The 17500-nt window shown below is 43.7% G+C and overlaps 1 pseudogene; it reads left to right on the top strand.

Annotated features, from left to right (window-relative positions):
• Positions 1–17500, top strand: part of LOC122246183 (uncharacterized) — a 20646-nt pseudogene that overhangs the window by 422 nt on the left and 2724 nt on the right.

Here is a 17500-nt window from a genome sequence, read left to right as displayed (position 1 = left end):
GAGGTGTTATCTCCGGTGGAGGAGGATTCGCTGGTGGCAGTGGAATCTCCGGTGGAGGAGGATTCTCCAGTGGGGGTGGAATCTCTGGTGGAGGATTCTCTAGTGGAGGTGGAATCTCCGGTGGAGGAGGATTCTCTAGTGGAGGTGGAATCTCCGGTGGAGGAGGATTCTCCAGTGGAAGTGGAATCTCTGGTGGAGGAGGATTCTCCAGTGGAAGTGGAATCTCTGGTGGAGGAGGATTCTCCAGTGGGGGTGGAGTCTCTGGTGGAGGATTCTCTAGTGGATCTGGAGTATCCGGTGGAGGATTTTCCGGTGGCAGTAGTGGTGGGATCGGAGGTGGATCTGGAGGTTCTTCAGGTGGTTGTGCTGAAGGAGAGATCTTACACGTGGATGGATCTTGCGTTGTCCCCACGATTACAAGAAACGTTTTCCTGTATGACGCTCCTAAACAATCTCAGCAGCCAAGCGGTCCACTACCAAGTGTACCACCACCAAAGGTCGATCACAATATCCTGTTTGTGCGGCTTCCTGAAGGAGGAGTAGGACCTGAACCCATCATTGTTCCTCCACCAAGGCAAGAGAACATCGTGTATGTCCTGAACAAGAACGATGGAGCAGGAGGCCAGCGAGTAATCGAGGTTACTGCTCCTCCACCTGGGTAGTTTTACTATGATTGTTTTCTTATTTCAATCTCCATGCTCAGTATTCATGCATTCATGATTGCATATCTAATTATAGTATTGACGAAGATCATATTTATAATTACCATTGCTAATATTATCATTATTATTATAATTACTTTGTCCATATTATAATGATTTGTTGCTATTATTCATTTTTTTTTTTTTTTTTTTTTTTTTTTTTTTTTTTTTTTTTTTTTTTTTTTTTTTTTTTTTTTTTTTTTTTTTTTTTTTTTTTTTTTTTTTTTTTTTTTTTTTTTTTTTTTTTTTTTTTTTTTTTTTTTTTTTTTTTTTTTTTTTTTTTTTTTTAGATTTTTTTTTTTTTTTTTTTTTTTTTTTTTTTTTTTTTTTTTTTTTTTTTTTTTTTTTTTTTTTTTTTTTTTTTTTTTTTTTTTTTTTTTTTTTTTTTTTTTTTTTTTTTTTTTTTTTTTTTTTTTTTTTTTTTTTTTTTTTTTTTTTTTTTTTTTTTTTTTTTTTTTTTTTTTTTTTTTTTTTTTTTTTTTTTTTTTTTTTTTTTTTTTTTTTTTTTTTTTTTTTTTTTTTTTTTTTTTTTTTTTTTTTTTTTTTTTTTTTTTTTTTTTTTTTTTTTTTTTTTTTTTTTTTTTTTTTTTTTTTTTTTTTTTTTTTTTTTTTTTTTTTTTTTTTTTTTTTTTTTTTTTTTTTTTTTTTTTTTTTTTTTTTTTTTTTTTTTTTTTTTTTTTTTTTTTTTTTTTTTTTTTTTTTTTTTTTTTTTTTTTTTTTTTTTTTTTTTTTTTTTTTTTTTTTTTTTTTTTTTTTTTTTTTTTTTTTTTTTTTTTTTTTTTTTTTTTTTTTTTTTTTTTTTTTTTTTTTTTTTTTTTTTTTTTTTTTTTTTTTTTTTTTTTTTTTTTTTTTTTTTTTTTTTTTTTTTTTTTTTTTTTTTTTTTTTTTTTTTTTTTTTTTTTTTTTTTTTTTTTTTTTTTTTTTTTTTTTTTTTTTTTTTTTTTTTTTTTTTTTTNTTTNTTTTTTTTTTTNTTTTTTTTTTTTTTNTTNTTNTTTTTTTTTTTTTTTTTTTTTTTTTTTTTTTNTTNTTNTTTTTTTTTTTTTTTTTTTTTTTTTTTTTTTTTTTTTTTTTTTTTTTTTTTTTTTTTTTTTTTTTTTTTTTTTTTTTTTTTTTTTTTTTTTTTTTTTTTTTTTTTTTTTTTTTTTTTTTTTTTTTTTTTTTTTTTTTTTTTTTTTTTTTTTTTTTTTTTTTTTTTTTTTTTTTTTTTTTTTTTTTTTTTTTTTTTTTTTTTTTTTTTTTTTTTTTTTTTTTTTTTTTTTTTTTTTTTTTTTTTTTTTTTTTTTTTTTTTTTTTTTTTTTTTTTTTTTTTTTTTTTTTTTTTTTTTTTTTTTTTTTTTTTTTTTTTTTTTTTTTTTTTTTTTTTTTTTTTTTTTTTTTTTTTTTTTTTTTTTTTTTTTTTTTTTTTTTTTTTTTTTTTTTTTTTTTTTTTTTTTTTTTTTTTTTTTTTTTTTTTTTTTTTTTTTTTTTTTTTTTTTTTTTTTTTTTTTTTTTTTTTTTTTTTTTTTTTTTTTTTTTTTTTTTTTTTTTTTTTTTTTTTTTTTTTTTTTTTTTTTTTTTTTTTTTTTTTTTTTTTTTTTTTTTTTTTTTTTTTTTTTTTTTTTTTTTTTTTTTTTTTTTTTTTTTTTTTTTTTTTTTTTTTTTTTTTTTTTTTTTTTTTTTTTTTTTTTTTTTTTTTTTTTTTTTTTTTTTTTTTTTTTTTTTTTTTTTTTTTTTTTTTTTTTTTTTTTTTTTTTTTTTTTTTTTTTTTTTTTTTTTTTTTTTTTTTTTTTTTTTTTTTCTGTTTTTTTTTTTTTTTTTTTTTTTTTTTTTTTTTTTTTTTTTTTTTTTTTTTTTTTTTTTTTTTTTTGCTTTTTTTTTTTTTTTTTTTTTTTTTTTTTTTTTTTTTTTTTTTTTTTTTTTTTTTTTTTTTATCTTTTTTTTGTTTGTTTTTTTTTTTTTTTTTTTTTTTTTTTTTTTTTTTTTTTTTTTTTTTTTTTTTTTTTTTTTTTTTTTTTTTTTTTTCTTTTTTTTTTTTTTTTTTTTTTTTTTTTTTTTTTTTTTTTTTTTTTTTTTTTTTTTTTTTTTTTTTTTTTTTTTTTTTTTTTTTTTTTTTTTTTTTTTTTTTTCTTTTTTTTTTTTTTTTTTTTTTTTTTTTTTTTTTTTTTTTTTTTTTTTTTTTTTTTTTTTTTTTTTTTTTTTTTTTTTTTTTTTTTTTTTTTTTTTTTTTTTTTTTTTTTTTTTTTTTTTTTTTTTTTTTGTTACGTGGGAGTGTGGAAACTCCGGTGGAGGAGGAATCTCTATGTGGGTGGAATCTCCCTGGTGGAGTAGATACTCCATGACAAGTCTGGAACTCTGGTGGAGAGGATTCCCAGTGGTTGATGGAGTGCTCTTTGTTGAGGATTCTCTAGATTGATCTGGAGTATCCGGTTGAGATTTTCCCGGTGCAGTAGGTGTTGGGACGGAGGTGGATCTGAGGTATCTCATGTGGTTGTGCTGAAGGAGAGATCTTACAAAACTGTATGGTACTAGCGTTGTACCATACCACGATTACAAGAAACGATTCCTGTATGACGCTCCCTAAAACAATCTCATCAGCCAAGCCGGTCCACTACCAAGTGTACCACCACCTATAGGTGCGATCACAATATTCCTTTTTGTGCGGCTTCCTGTATTGAGGAGTAGGACCTGAACCCATCATTGTTCCTCCACCAAGGCAAGAGAGAACAACGTGTATTCCTAACACGAAACGATGGAGCAGGAGGCCAGCGAGTAATCGAGGTACTGCTCCTCCACCTTCCCGACCCCGAAATTTTACTTTGTCAATTACGAAGAAGGAAGAAAACCCAACTCTTCCTATTGGAGTGTGAACTTGAGACGCTCTGGCGCTGCCGCAGATTGCTAGCGTCAGACCATGCGGATGATCCAGGAGAGGTGGTGCTTGAAGGAAATGTTAGGATTTGGCGTATTGGAGTAGTTGAAGTGAGGACTTGATGGTGTAGGGGAAGCAGAGGAGGATTTGGCGAAAGTGTGGGAGATGCAGAAGGAGGATTTTGAGGTGAAGGGAGGCGGAGTGGAGGTATGGAGTTAGGAGCATTGGAGGATTAGGAAGTGTTGAGAGGCATGTGAGGCAAATGTAGGTGTAGAAGCGTAGTGAGGTTTTGGTTGTAGAGGATCAGTAGGTTGAGTATTGAGATTTGAAGGCGGAAGTGGAGCAGAAGTAGCGGCATTCGGAGGGCAGGAAGTGGTACAACAAAACCATACTCGCTCTGTATATCTGGTCCTTAGAGAGAAATCTCGATAGGAGAATCAATAGAAATTGATGCGGAGTGATAGTTGTGGATCAAGTGCACGGTTTAGTGCTCAGCCGAGAGATAATAACTTTTTCCCTTTTGTTAATGTATGTTACAGACTATGTAACTTTTACCGAAAATGTAATAAATACAGAATCATCTGTGATGAGACAATTCTGTTTCTTAATGAATCCTCAAGTATATATGATCCAGGAAATAAATTGATTAATATTCCCCAATCACTTCCTGTTATATAGAATACCGACTACTTAAAACTGAATGAGCAATTTAAATATTGATAGGTTAATGGAAATAATATTCAACAACTGATAACAATATATAATAGTTGGATATTTTTCCTTTTTTACTTCTATATACACAAATTTATAAAGTTCTACATTTCTCTTGAACACATAGAATTTGCAGTCACTGTGACAGTATGTCACAATACAGTCATAGATATAAGATTTTCTACATCTCTTCCTTTTCATTATATTTCTTCTTGAAAAAATGCATTTGTTACTGGGAATGTATTTTCAGAATTATATTATTCATTATGAGTACGCTTAAGAGAGGATCAATCGACTAGATTTTTATCAAGATGAGTAGGCACGATCGTCGATACGAGATATTTCATCGAGCGGTTATGTACATTCAATCATAATCTTATTTATTTCTGAAATGAAAGAAAATCCGTCACACAAATACGCTGATGGGTCCTATACTTCCTGAACCCAGCCAGCTGTGTTTCAACTCGAGTGTGGCAAGAGGAGAGGTAAGACATGATGAGTAAGTGAAAAATCTCTCTGGTGCCCCCATTTCTTGCTAAGTGTGTTATCATAACTAGTATCGCTGTCAATTAGATGAATCCTAAATCACAGATTCATTCAGGGTTGTTGTTTGTTTGTACTCATTCTTTAATAATAATGTACAGGGATGTGACCAAGATAAATAAGTGTACAGAGTTTTATATCTCAGGATTTGCAAGAGATTTCGTAAAACCTAGATATCAATAATATAACAACTCGTGGCATAGAGTCAAAAGCATAAATCTCTAACGAAACCAGAAAAAAAAAAAAAAAAAAAAAAAAAACATAATAATAATAATAATTGAATAAGAAAACAAAGTAAATATATTAGGGAAAAACAATTGTGGACAAATGTTCATAAATAGTTGGAGCGTCTAGGAGTTACTATTATATCAGTCGCACGATCCAAAAATGGTCTAACTTCTAGTTTGTCATAGATATATATCAACTAATACGTTTACAGGAATACAGATTGAAGAGAAGAATAGCGGGATTGAGCTTCTAACTAAGTATTTTAAATGTCTTTTAAATGAGGTTATACTAAAAGGAATAAATGAATATATCGAAGTAAAACGCTTGAACAAAATAATATTTGGCCAAATAAAATCTGAAATTAGTTGAGGAAAACTTTCGCCCGTTTCCCAATACAATTTTCTACATATTCTAGTTGATGCATAATATTTACAGTATAATCTCTTTGTTACATTTACCCTTTGTAACACGGAACACCAATGCTTGATTTCAATGACTTTAATATATAGTAGTGTCTGCGACTGGTAGTGGAAAGATAATTTAGGAAAAGCATATCACCTTTTTAAACATTACTGTGTGTGCTTTAGGAGAGTACTCAGTGCAATTTTTATTTTATCTTATTCGCCAGCATCTTTCCTTGATATCTGTATGACGAATGGTAAAGAATCACTTGTCGTATTTTTCACTTTTGACAAACCAGGAAATTATAGCTAAAATAATCTGAAAGTAATGCGCAGGTCATCATATTGGTTGTCGCAAAGGATACAATATAACCACGCCTTCTTGAGATAAGTTATTAATAGATGGGAGTTTGTTCAACTGGATTCTTAAGTGATGGTAGACTCTGGAGGAGGACTCTCCGGAGGCGATAGATTCTCTAGTGGCACCGGAATATCTGCATACCGCTATCTCTCTCACTCTCTCTCTCTCTCTCTCTCTCTCTCCGGTTCTAGTCTATTCACCACTTCTGTCTCTAATTTAGGATACCTCTCTCTCTCTGTCTCTCTTTCACAACGCTCTTGCTCCAGTCTTGCGTTCAATTCCGCGCTGCTGCGTCGGGTCTGGCTCTCTCGGACTCGTTCTCTAAAAAATAAATAAATATAGAGCATTTGATATGGATATATACAGAGGTAGTAACTATATAGAGTGTATAATAGATAGATATATATAGAATCGGGTCATGTATTTAGAGGAACCAGCAACGCAACGTCTAATCTATCTGTAATTATATCACATTAACATACAAACAAGTATATATATATGTATATATATTATAAATAAATATATAACATATATATATATATATATATATATACATATATCTATAAATATATATATAGTATATATATATATATATATATAATATATATATAGCTACATACATATATGTGTGTGTGTGGTGTGTGCGTGTGCATACCATATATCATGGATTGATTTACTTATATATAATATAGATATAGTAAAAAAATAATATAATAATATAACAAGGATTTATATATATATATATATTTATAATCTCCATGCTCAACATTCATACATTTTCGATTGGATATCCAATTATGATAATGACAGAGATCTTCATTTTTATTATCGCCATCGTTAACATTATCATTATTATTATAATAATTTAGGCAATCGTCATTATAATTTTTTGTTGCTATTATTATATATATTTTGTTATTATTATCAGGATAATAATATTACTCCCATCTCCGAAAAAAAAATAATAATAGCAAGAAATATGATTTTGAGTGGATAAATTATAATAATTCTCTTGGTCAAAAATAAATATATAAGATGACGCGGTCCTTCATTATATGGTATGCAATAGCGTACTTATGCATGATCATAATAATGTTGATCGAATGGATAGTTATGAGGGGGTATATGCCGATAAAGATTTCAATCTAGGATATGGAAATATATTAGCAATCGTTAGTTACTTCTAAATAAAAAACGAGAACGTATGGCGAAACGTGACTACGAGTTTCTAGGGAGGGTGAGGTGCGCAAGGAGTGAGCTGAGGAGAGATGAATGGGAAGGAGATGATAAGCATTTCCAACCATGTCTAGCCAACAACTTCCACGATGAAACTGTTGGTAGGTGGTATTTTCTACTGAGCATGTTGAAGTTTAAGCGATACATGGCTTGTTCATCAACACACACAAACACACACACTTTAACTTCTATCCAAAAAAATATTATGTGAATGTTGAATAAATATATAAAATATATTACTGATTATCATAGATAGTTTATTTGAACTAAAGAACACATCAATTCGTGGTTTCGCGCTTCGCCACTAAACAGGAGTGATGGCTATGATAATTTTGTCAGTTTGTCAGCAGTCGAGGCTGGCCATCGCAGTCCAAGCTGCGCCCCCGCGCGGGCTACAACATGAGGCCCCACCTGCTGGCAGTGGACTAATCGAATTGGTGGGAGTTCACATTTCACCACTCATCTGGAGGTGAGCATTATCCAACGAGGTAGTGTGGAGGACTCCTCTTGGTGGATGGAGGATTCTCTAGTGGAGGTGCGCAACTACTCGCCGGTAGGAGGAGGATTCTCAAGTGGAAGTGTAGATCTCCGCCGTGGAGGCTGGACTTGCGTCAGTGGAGGAGGGTGATTCTCCCATTGGAGGGGGAAGTCTCTGGTGTGGAGGAGGATTCGCTGGTGGCAGTGGAAACTTCTCCGGTGGAGGAGGATTCTCGCAGAGTGGAATAGGTGGAATCCGTCTGGTGTGAGGGAGGATTCTCGCAGTGGAGCGTTGGATCATCTCTGGTGGAGAGGAGGATTCTCCAGGTGGGTGGACGAGCTCTGGTGAGGAGTTCTCTAGTGAAGGTAGAGAATTCTCCGTAGTGAGGAGGATTCTCTATTGGAGGTAGGAAAGCTCCGGTTGAGGAGGATTTCTCCGAGTGAAGTCTGGTGGAAAGGATTCTCTGGTGGAGATCAGGAGTATCAGCCATTGGGAGGTGGGAATGCTCTGGTGAGAGTGATTCTCCGAGGAGGTAGGGTGGAGGAGAGCTCTGGTGGAGAGTCTGTCTAGAGGGATCTGGCGGCAATCCGGTTGAGAGTAATTTTCCGGTGCAGATAATTAGATTTTGTGGGATCGGAGGTGAAGATCTGGAGGTAGCTTCTAATGGTGGTTGGTGCTGGAAGGAGAGACCGTGTACAACGTGGAATGGATCGTTGTGGGGCGTTGTAACTCCCACGATTAACAAGAATACGCTGTTTTTCCTGTCACTGGACGGCTCCTAAACAACTCAGCAGCCAAGTCGGTCCACTACCAAGTGTATACCACCACTCACCACAAAAGGTTCGAATCACAAATAATCCTGTTTGATGCGAGACTTTCCTGAAGGAGGAAAAGGGGTTGTAGGAGGACTGAACTCCATCATTGTTCTGTTTCCTTCTCCACCAAGGCAAGAGAACAATCGTGTATGTCCTGAACAAGAAAACGATGGGAGCAGGAGGGCCCAGCGAGTTAATATCGAAGGTACTGCGTCCTTCTCCTCCAACCTGACTCCTCTACCTCACCGCCACATCCACCTTCTTAACCCTCCAAACCTTCTTGCTTCCGTCCGATTTTCCCGCGTCTAAATTTGCACTATTGTTGTCGAATTACGAAGAATGAGAAAAACCCTAACTCTTCCGTATTGGAGTGGATTCAGTGAAGACTGCTTCTCGAGCGCGCTGGGGCATTGCCTGGTGGGCTGAATGCCTGAGCGGTGAGGTATACACAGATCCACAATCGGGAAGGGGAGAGCCGGAGAGGACCAAGTAGTGTGGTGGACACATTGTGTATAGGAAATGTAGGATTTGGCGAGATAAGTGGAGTAGGTGGAAGTGGAGGAGCTTGATGGTGTAGGGGGATGCAGAGAAGCAGTGGAGAGGATTTGAAGAGTGGGAGGAGGCAGATGGCGGATTGAGGGAAGGGGGAGGAGAGGGGGGGAAGTTGTAGGAGGCGGTAGTGAGGTAATTTGATTAGGGCAGGAGGCATTGTGGAGGATTTGGAAGTAAGATGCGTGGGAGGAGGCAGTGGAGGATTTGGAAGTGTGGGAGGAAGCAGTGTAGGATTTGGAAGTGTGGGAGGAGGCAGTGGAGGATTTGGAGGTGTAGGAGGCGGTAGTGGAGGTTTTGGAAGTGTGGGAGGAGGCAGTGGAGGATTTGGAAGTGTGGGAGGAGGCAGTGGAGGATTTGGAAGTGTGGGAGGAGGCAGTGGAGGATTTGGAAGTGTGGGAGGAGGCAGTGGAGGATTTGGAAGTGTGGGAGGTGGTAGTGGAGGTTTTGGAAGTGTGGGAGGAGGCAGTGGAGGATTTGGAAGTGTGGGAGGAGGCAGTGGAGGATTTGGAAGTGTGGGAGGAGGCAGTGGAGGATTTGGAAGTGTGGGAGGAGGCAGTGGAGGATTTGGAAGTGTGGGAGGAGGCAGTGGAGGATTAGGAGGCAGTGGAGGATTTGGAAGTGTGGGAGGAGGCAGTGGAGGATTTGGAAGTGTAGGGGGAGGCAGTGGAGGATTTGGAAGTGTGGGAGGAGGCAGTGGAGGATTTGGAAGTGTGGGAGGAGGCAGTGGAGGATTTGGAGGTGTAGGAGGCGGCAGTGGAGGATTAGGAGGCAGTGGAGGATTTGGAAGTGTGGGAGGAGGCAGTGGAGGATTTGGAAGTGTGGGAGGTGGAAGTGGAGGACTTGATGGTGTAGGGGGAAGCAGTGGAGGATTTGGAAGTGTGGGAGGAGGCAGTGGAGGATTTGGAGGTGTAGGAGGCGATACTGGAGGTTTTGGTGGCAGTGGATCAGGAGGCAGTGGAGGATTTGGAAGTGTGGGAGGTGGTAGTGGAGGTTTTGGAAGTGTGGGAGGAGGCAGTGGAGGATTTGGAAGTGTGGGAGGAGGCAGTGGAGGATTTGGAAGTGTGGGAGGAGGCAGTGGAGGATTTGGAAGTGTGGGAGGAGGCAGTGGAGGATTTGGAAGTGTGGGAGGAGGCAGTGGAGGATTTGGAAGTGTGGGAGGAGGCAGTGGAGGATTTGGAGGTGTAGGAGGCGGCAGTGGAGGATTTGGAAGTGTGGGAGGAGGCAGTGGAGGATTTGGAAGTGTGGGAGGAGGCAGTGGAGGATTTGGAAGTGTGGGAGGAGGCAGTGGAGGATTTGGAAGTGTGGGAGGAGGCAGTGGAGGATTTGGAGGTGTGGGAGGAGGCAGTGGAGGATTTGGAAGTGTGGGAGGAGGCAGTGGAGGATTTGGAAGTGTGGGAGGAGGCAGTGGAGGATTTGGAAGTGTGGGAGGAGGCAGTGGAGGATTTGGAAGTGTGGGAGGAGGAAGTGGAGGAATAGGAGGTGGTAGAGGAGGCAGTGGAGGATTTGGAAGTGTGGGAGGAGGCAGTGGAGGATTTGGAAGTGTGGGAGGAGGCAGTGGAGGATTTGGAAGTGTGGGAGGAGGCAGTGGAGGATTTGGAAGTGTGGGAGGAGGCAGTGGAGGATTTGGAAGTGTGGGAGGAGGCAGTGGAGGATTTGGAAGTGTGGGAGGAGGCAGTGGAGGATTTGGAAGTGTGGGAGGAGGCAGTGGAGGATTTGGAAGTGTGGGAGGAGGCAGTGGAGGATTTGGAAGTGTGGGAGGAGGCAGTGGAGGATTTGGAAGTGTGGGAGGAGGCAGTGGAGGATTTGGAAGTGTGGGAGGAGGCAGTGGAGGATTTGGAAGTGTGGGAGGAGGCAGTGGAGGATTTGGAAGTGTGGGAGGAGGCAGTGGAGGATTTGGAGGTGTAGGAGGCGGCAGTGGAGGATTTGGAAGTGTGGGAGGAGGCAGTGGAGGATTTGGAAGTGTGGGAGGAGGCAGTGGAGGATTTGGAAGTGTGGGAGGCGGTAGTGGAGGATTTGGAAGTGTGGGAGGAGGCAGTGGAGGATTTGGAAGTGTGGGAGGCGGTAGTGGAGGATTAGGAGGCAGTGGAGGATTTGGAAGTGTGGGAGGAGGCAGTGGAGGATTTGGAAGTGTGGGAGGCGGTAGTGGAGGATTTGGAAGTGTAGGAGGAGGCAGTGGAGGATTTGGAGGTATAGGAGGCGGTAATGGAGGTAGTGGATCAGGAGGCAGTGGAGGATTTGGAGGTGTGGGAGGCGGTAGTGGAGGTTTTGGAAGTGTGGGAGGAGGCAGTGGAGGATTTGGAAGTGTGGGAGGAGGTAGTGGAGGATTTGGAGGTGTGGGAGGAGGCAGTGGAGGATTTGGAAGTGTGGGAGGAGGCAGTGGAGGATTTGGTAGTGGAGGAGGAGGCAGTGGAGGATTTGGAAGTGTGGGAGGAGGCAGTGGAGGATTTGGAAGTGTGGGAGGAGGCAGTGGAGGATTAGGAGGCAGTGGAGGATTTGGAAGTGTGGGAGGAGGCAGTGGAGGATTTGGAGGTGTGGGAGGAGGCAGTGGAGGATTTGGAAGTGTGGGAGGAGGCAGTGGAGGATTTGGAAGTGTGGGAGGAGGCAGTGGAGGATTTGGAAGTGTGGGAGGAGGCAGTGGAGGATTTGGAAGTGTGGGAGGAGGCAGTGGAGGATTTGGAAGTGTGGGAGGAGGCAGTGGAGGATTTGGAAGTGTGGGAGGAGGCAGTGGAGGATTTGGAAGTGTGGGAGGAGGCAGTGGAGGATTTGGAAGTGTGGGAGGTGGTAGTGGAGGATTTGGAAGTGTGGGAGGAGGCAGTGGAGGATTTGGAGGTGTAGGAGGCGGTAGTGGAGGATTTGGAAGTGTGGGAGGAGGCAGTGGAGGATTTGGAAGTGTGGGAGGAGGCAGTGGAGGATTAGGAGGCAGTGGAGGATTTGGAAGTGTGGGAGGAGGCAGTGGAGGATTTGGAAGTGTGGGAGGTGGCAGTGGAGGATTTGGAAGTGTGGGAGGAGGCAGTGGAGGATTTGGAAGTGTGGGAGGAGGCAGTGGAGGATTTGGAAGTGTGGGAGGAGGCAGTGGAGGATTTGGAGGTGTAGGAGGAGGCAGTGGAGGATTTGGAAGTGTGGGAGGAGGCAGTGGAGGATTTGGAAGTGTGGGAGGAGGCAGTGGAGGATTTGGAGGTGTAGGAAGCGGTAGTGGAGGTTTTGGAAGTGTGGGAGGAGGCAGTGGAGGATTTGGAAGTGTGGGAGGAGGCAGTGGAGGATTTGGAAGTGTGGGAGGAGGCAGTGGAGGATTTGGAAGTGTGGGAGGAAGCAGTGGAGGAGGTGGAGGTGGGGGAGGAGGCAGTGGAGGCTTTGGAGGTGTAGGAAGCGGTAGTGTAGGTAGTGGAGTAGGAGGCAGTGGAGGATTTGGAAGTGTGGGAGGAGGCAGTGGAGGATTTGGAAGTGTGGGAGGAGGCAGTGGAGGATTTGGAAGTGTGGGAGGAGGCAGTGGAGGATTTGGAGGTGTAGGAGGCGGCAGTGGAGGATTTGGAAGTGTGGGAGGAGGCAGTGGAGGATTTGGAAGTGTGGGAGGTGGAAGTGGAGGACTTGATGGTGTAGGGGGAAGCAGTGGAGGATTTGGAAGTGTGGGAGGAGGCAGTGGAGGATTTGGAGGTGTAGGAGGCGGTAGTGGAGGTAGTGGATTAGGAGGCAGTGGAGGATTTGGAAGTGTGGGAGGAGGCAGTGGAGGATTTGGAGGTGTGGGAGGAGGCAGTGGAGGATTTGGAAGTGTGGGAGGAGGCAGTGGAGGATTTGGAAGTGTGGGAGGAGGCAGTGGAGGATTTGGAAGTGTGGGAGGAGGCAGTGGAGGATTTGGAAGTGTGGGAGGCGGCAGTGGAGGATTTGGAGGTGTTGGAGGCGGCAGTGGAGGATTTGGAAGTGTGGGAGGAGGCAGTGGAGGATTTGGAAGTGTGGGAGGAGGCAGTGGAGGATTTGGAAGTGTGGGAGGAGGCAGTGGAGGATTTGGAAGTGTGGGAGGAGGCAGTGGAGGATTTGGAAGTGTGGGAGGAGGCAGTGGAGGATTTGGAGGTATAGGAGGCGGTAGTGGAGGCAGTGGAGGATTTGGAAGTGTGGGAGGTGGTAGTGGGGGTTTCGGTGGTAGTGGATCAGGAGGCAGTGGAGGATTTGGAAGTGTGGGAGGTGGTAGTGGAGGTTTTGGAAGTGTGGGAGGAGGCAGTGGAGGATTTGGAAGTGTGGGAGGTGGCAGTGGAGGATTTGGAAGTGTGGGAGGAGGCAGTGGAGGATTTGGAGGTGTAGGAGGCGGTAGTGGAGGATTTGGAAGTGTGGGAGGAAGCAGTGGAGGATTTGGAAGTGTGGGAGGAGGCAGTGGAGGATTTGGAAGTGTGGGAGGTGGTAGTGGGGGTTTCGGTGGTAGTGGATCAGGAGGCAGTGGAGGATTTGGAAGTGTGGGAGGTGGTAGTGGAGGTTTTGGAGGTAGTGGATCAGGAGGTGGAGGAGGATTTGGAAGTGTGGGAGGTGGCAGTGGAGGATTTGGAAGTGTGGGAGGAGGCAGTGGAGGATTTGGAGGTGTGGGAGGAGGCAGTGGAGGATTTGGAAGTGTGGGAGGAGGTAGTGGAGGATTTGGAAGTGTGGGAGGAGGCAGTGGAGGATTTGGAAGTGTGGGAGGAGGCAGTGGAGGATTTGGAAGTGTGGGAGGCGGTAGTGGAGGATTTGGAAGTGTGGGAGGAGGCAGTGGAGGATTTGGAAGTGTGGGAGGAGGCAGTGGAGGATTTGGAGGTGTGGATCAGGAGGCAGTGGAGGATTTGGAAGTGTGGGAGGAGGCAGTGGAGGATTTGGAAGTGTGGGAGGAGGCAGTGGAGGATTTGGAGGTGTAGGAGGCGGCAGTGGAGGATTTGGAAGTGTGGGAGGAGGCAGTGGAGGATTTGGAAGTGTAGGAGGAGGCAGTGGAGGATTTGGAGGTATAGGAGGCGGTAATGGAGGTAGTGGATCAGGAGGCAGTGGAGGATTTGGAGGTGTGGGAGGCGGTAGTGGAGGTTTTGGAAGTAGTGGGAGGAGGCAGTGGAGGATTTGGAAGTGTGGGAGGAGGCAGTGGAGGATTTGGAAGTGTGGGAGGAGGCAGTGGAGGATTTGGAAGTGTGGGAGGAGGCAGTGGAGGATTTGGAAGTGTGGGAGGAGGCAGTGGAGGATTTGGAAGTGTGGGAGGAGGCAGTGGAGGATTTGGAAGTGTAGGGGGAAGCAGTGGAGGATTTGGAAGTGTGGGAGGAGGCAGTGGAGGATTTGGAGGTGTAGGAGGCGGTAGTGGAGGTAGTGGATTAGGAGGCAGTGGAGGATTTGGAAGTGTGGGAGGAGGCAGTGGAGGATTTGGAGGTGTAGGAAGCGGTAGTGGAGGTTTTGGAAGTGTGGGAGGAGGCAGTGGAGGATTTGGAAGTGTGGGAGGAGGCAGTGGAGGATTTGGAAGTGTAGGAGGAGGCAGTGGAGGATTTGGAGGTATAGGAGGCGGTAATGGAGGTAGTGGATCAGGAGGCAGTGGAGGATTTGGAGGTGTGGGAGGCGGTAGTGGAGGTTTTGGAAGTGTGGGAGGAGGCAGTGGAGGATTTGGAAGTGTGGGAGGAGGCAGTGGAGGATTTGGAAGTGTGGGAGGAGGCAGTGGAGGATTTGGAAGTGTGGGAGGAGGCAGTGGAGGATTTGGAAGTGTGGGAGGAGGCAGTGGAGGATTTGGAAGTGTGGGAGGAGGCAGTGGAGGATTTGGAGGTGTAGGAGGCGGCAGTGGAGGATTTGGAAGTGTGGGAGGAGGCAGTGGAGGATTTGGAAGTGTGGGAGGAGGCAGTGGAGGATTAGGAGGCAGTGGAGGATTTGGAAGTGTGGGAGGAGGCAGTGGAGGATTTGGAAGTGTGGGAGGAGGCAGTGGAGGATTTGGAAGTGTGGGAGGAGGCAGTGGAGGATTAGGAGGCAGTGGAGGATTTGGAAGTGTGGGAGGAGGCAGTGGAGGATTTGGAAGTGTGGGAGGCGGTAGTGGAGGTTTTGGAAGTGTGGGAGGAGGCAGTGGAGGATTTGGAAGTGTGGGAGGAGGCAGTGGAGGATTTGGAAGTGTGGGAGGAGGCAGTGGAGGATTTGGAAGTGTGGGAGGAGGCAGTGGAGGATTTGGAAGTGTAGGAGGAGGTAGTGGAGGATTTGGAAGTGTGGGAGGAGGCAGTGGAGGATTTGGAAGTGTGGGAGGAGGCAGTGGAGGATTTGGAAGTGTGGGAGGAGGCAGTGGAGGATTTGGAAGTGTGGGAGGAGGCAGTGGAGGATTTGGAAGTGTGGGAGGAGGCAGTGGAGGATTTGGAGGTGTAGGAGGCGGTAGTGGAGGATTAGGAGGCAGTGGAGGATTTGGAAGTGTGGGAGGAGGCAGTGGAGGATTTGGAAGTGTGGGAGGAGGCAGTGGAGGATTTGGAAGTGTGGGAGGAGGCAGTGGAGGATTTGGAAGTGTGGGAGGAGGCAGTGGAGGATTTGGAAGTGTGGGAGGAGGCAGTGGAGGATTTGGAAGTGTGGGAGGAGGCAGTGGAGGATTTGGAAGTGTGGGAGGAGGCAGTGGAGGATTTGGAAGTGTGGGAGGAGGCAGTGGAGGATTTGGAAGTGTGGGAGGAGGTAGTGGAGGATTAGGAGGCAGTGGAGGATTTGGAAGTGTGGGAGGAGGCAGTGGAGGATTTGGACGTGTAGGAGGCGGTAGTGGAGGTAGTGGAGTAGGAGGCAGTGGAGGATGTGCAAGTGTGGGTGGAGGCAGTGGAGGATTTGGAAGTGTGGGAGGAGGCAGTGGAGGATTTGGAAGTGTGGGAGGAGGCAGTGGAGGATTTGGAAGTGTGGGAGGAGGGAGTGGAGGATTTGGAAGTGTGGGAGGAGGCAGTGGAGGATTTGGAGGTGGGGGAGGAGGGAGTGGAGGATTTGGAGGTGTAGGAGGGGAGGGTGGAGGTTTTGGTGGAGGTGGAGGAGGAGGCAGTGGAGGATTTGGAAGTGTGGGAGGTGGTAGTGGGGGTTTCGGTGGTAGTGGATCAGGAGGCAGTGGAGGATTTGGAAGTGTGGGAGGTGGTAGTGGAGGTTTTGGAGGTAGTGGATCAGGAGGCAGTGGAGGATTTGGAAGTGTGGGAGGTGGTAGTGGAGGTTTTGGAAGTGTGGGAGGAGGCAGTGGAGGATTTGGAGGTGTAGGAGGAGGCAGTGGAGGATTTGGAAGTGTGGGAGGAGGCAGTGGAGGATTTGGAAGTGTGGGAGGAGGCAGTGGAGGATTTGGAAGTGTGGGAGGAGGCAGTGGAGGATTTGGAAGTGTGGGAGGAGGCAGTGGAGGATTTGGAAGTGTGGGAGGAGGCAGTGGAGGATTTGGAAGTGTGGGAGGAGGCAGTGGAGGATTTGGAAGTGTGGGAGGAGGCAGTGGAGGATTTGGAAGTGTGGGAGGAGGCAGTGGAGGATTTGGAAGTGTGGGAGGAGGCAGTGGAGGATTTGGAAGTGTGGGAGGAGGCAGTGGAGGATTTGGAAGTGTGGGAGGAGGCAGTGGAGGATTTGGAAGTGTGGGAGGAGGCAGTGGAGGATTTGGAGGTGTAGGAGGCGGCAGTGGAGGATTTGGAAGTGTGGGAGGAGGCAGTGGAGGATTTGGAAGTGTAGGAGGAGGCAGTGGAGGATTTGGAAGTGTGGGAGGAGGCAGTGGAGGATTTGGAGGTGTAGGAGGCGATGCTGGAGGTTTTGGTGGTAGTGGATCAGGAGGCAGTGGAGGATTTGGAGGTGTAGGAGGCGATGCTGGAGGTTTTGGTGGTAGTGGATCAGGAGGCAGTGGAGGATTTGGAGGTATAGGAGGCGGTAGTGGAGGCAGTGGAGGATTTGGAAGTGTGGGAGGTGGTAGTGGGGGATTTGGAAGTGTGGGAGGAGGCAGTGGAGGATTTGGAAGTGTGGGAGGAGGCAGTGGAGGATTTGGAGGTGTAGGAGGAGGCAGTGGAGGATTAGGAGGCAGTGGAGGATTTGGAAGTGTGGGAGGAGGCAGTGGAGGATTTGGAAGTGTGGGAGGAGGCAGTGGAGGATTTGGAAGTGTGGGAGGAGGCAGTGGAGGATTTGGAAGTGTGGGAGGAGGCAGTGGAGGATTTGGAAGTGTGGGAGGCGGTAGTGGAGGATTTGGAAGTGTGGGAGGAGGCAGTGGAGGATTTGGAAGTGTGGGAGGAGGCAGTGGAGGATTTGGAAGTGTGGGAGGAGGCAGTGGAGGATTTGGAAGTGTGGGAGGAGGCAGTGGAGGATTTGGAAGTGTGGGAGGAGGCAGTGGAGGATTTGGAAGTGTGGGAGGAGGCAGTGGAGGATTTGGAAGTGTGGGAGGAGGCAGTGGAGGATTTGGAAGTGTGGGAGGAGGCAGTGGAGGATTTGGAAGTGTGGGAGGAGGCAGTGGAGGATTTGGAAGTGTGGGAGGAGGCAGTGGAGGATTTGGAAGTGTGGGAGGAGGCAGTGGAGGATTTGGAGGTGTAGGAGGAGGCAGTGGAGGATTTGGAAGTGTGGGAGGTGGTAGTGGAGGTTTTGGAAGTGTGGGAGGAGGCAGTGGAGGATTTGGAAGTGTGGGAGGAGGCAGTGGAGGATTTGGAGGTGTAGGAGGAGGCAGTGGAGGATTTGGAAGTGTGGGAG

This window comes from Penaeus japonicus, unplaced genomic scaffold (genome assembly GCF_977035675.1).
Source record: "Penaeus japonicus unplaced genomic scaffold, GWHDUDI00000001_assembly GWHDUDI00000027, whole genome shotgun sequence".
In the NCBI taxonomy this organism is placed as follows: domain Eukaryota; kingdom Metazoa; phylum Arthropoda; class Malacostraca; order Decapoda; family Penaeidae; genus Penaeus; species Penaeus japonicus.
The sequence above is the reverse complement of the archived record's forward strand: the minus strand, read 5'-3'. Positions and strand labels throughout refer to the sequence as shown.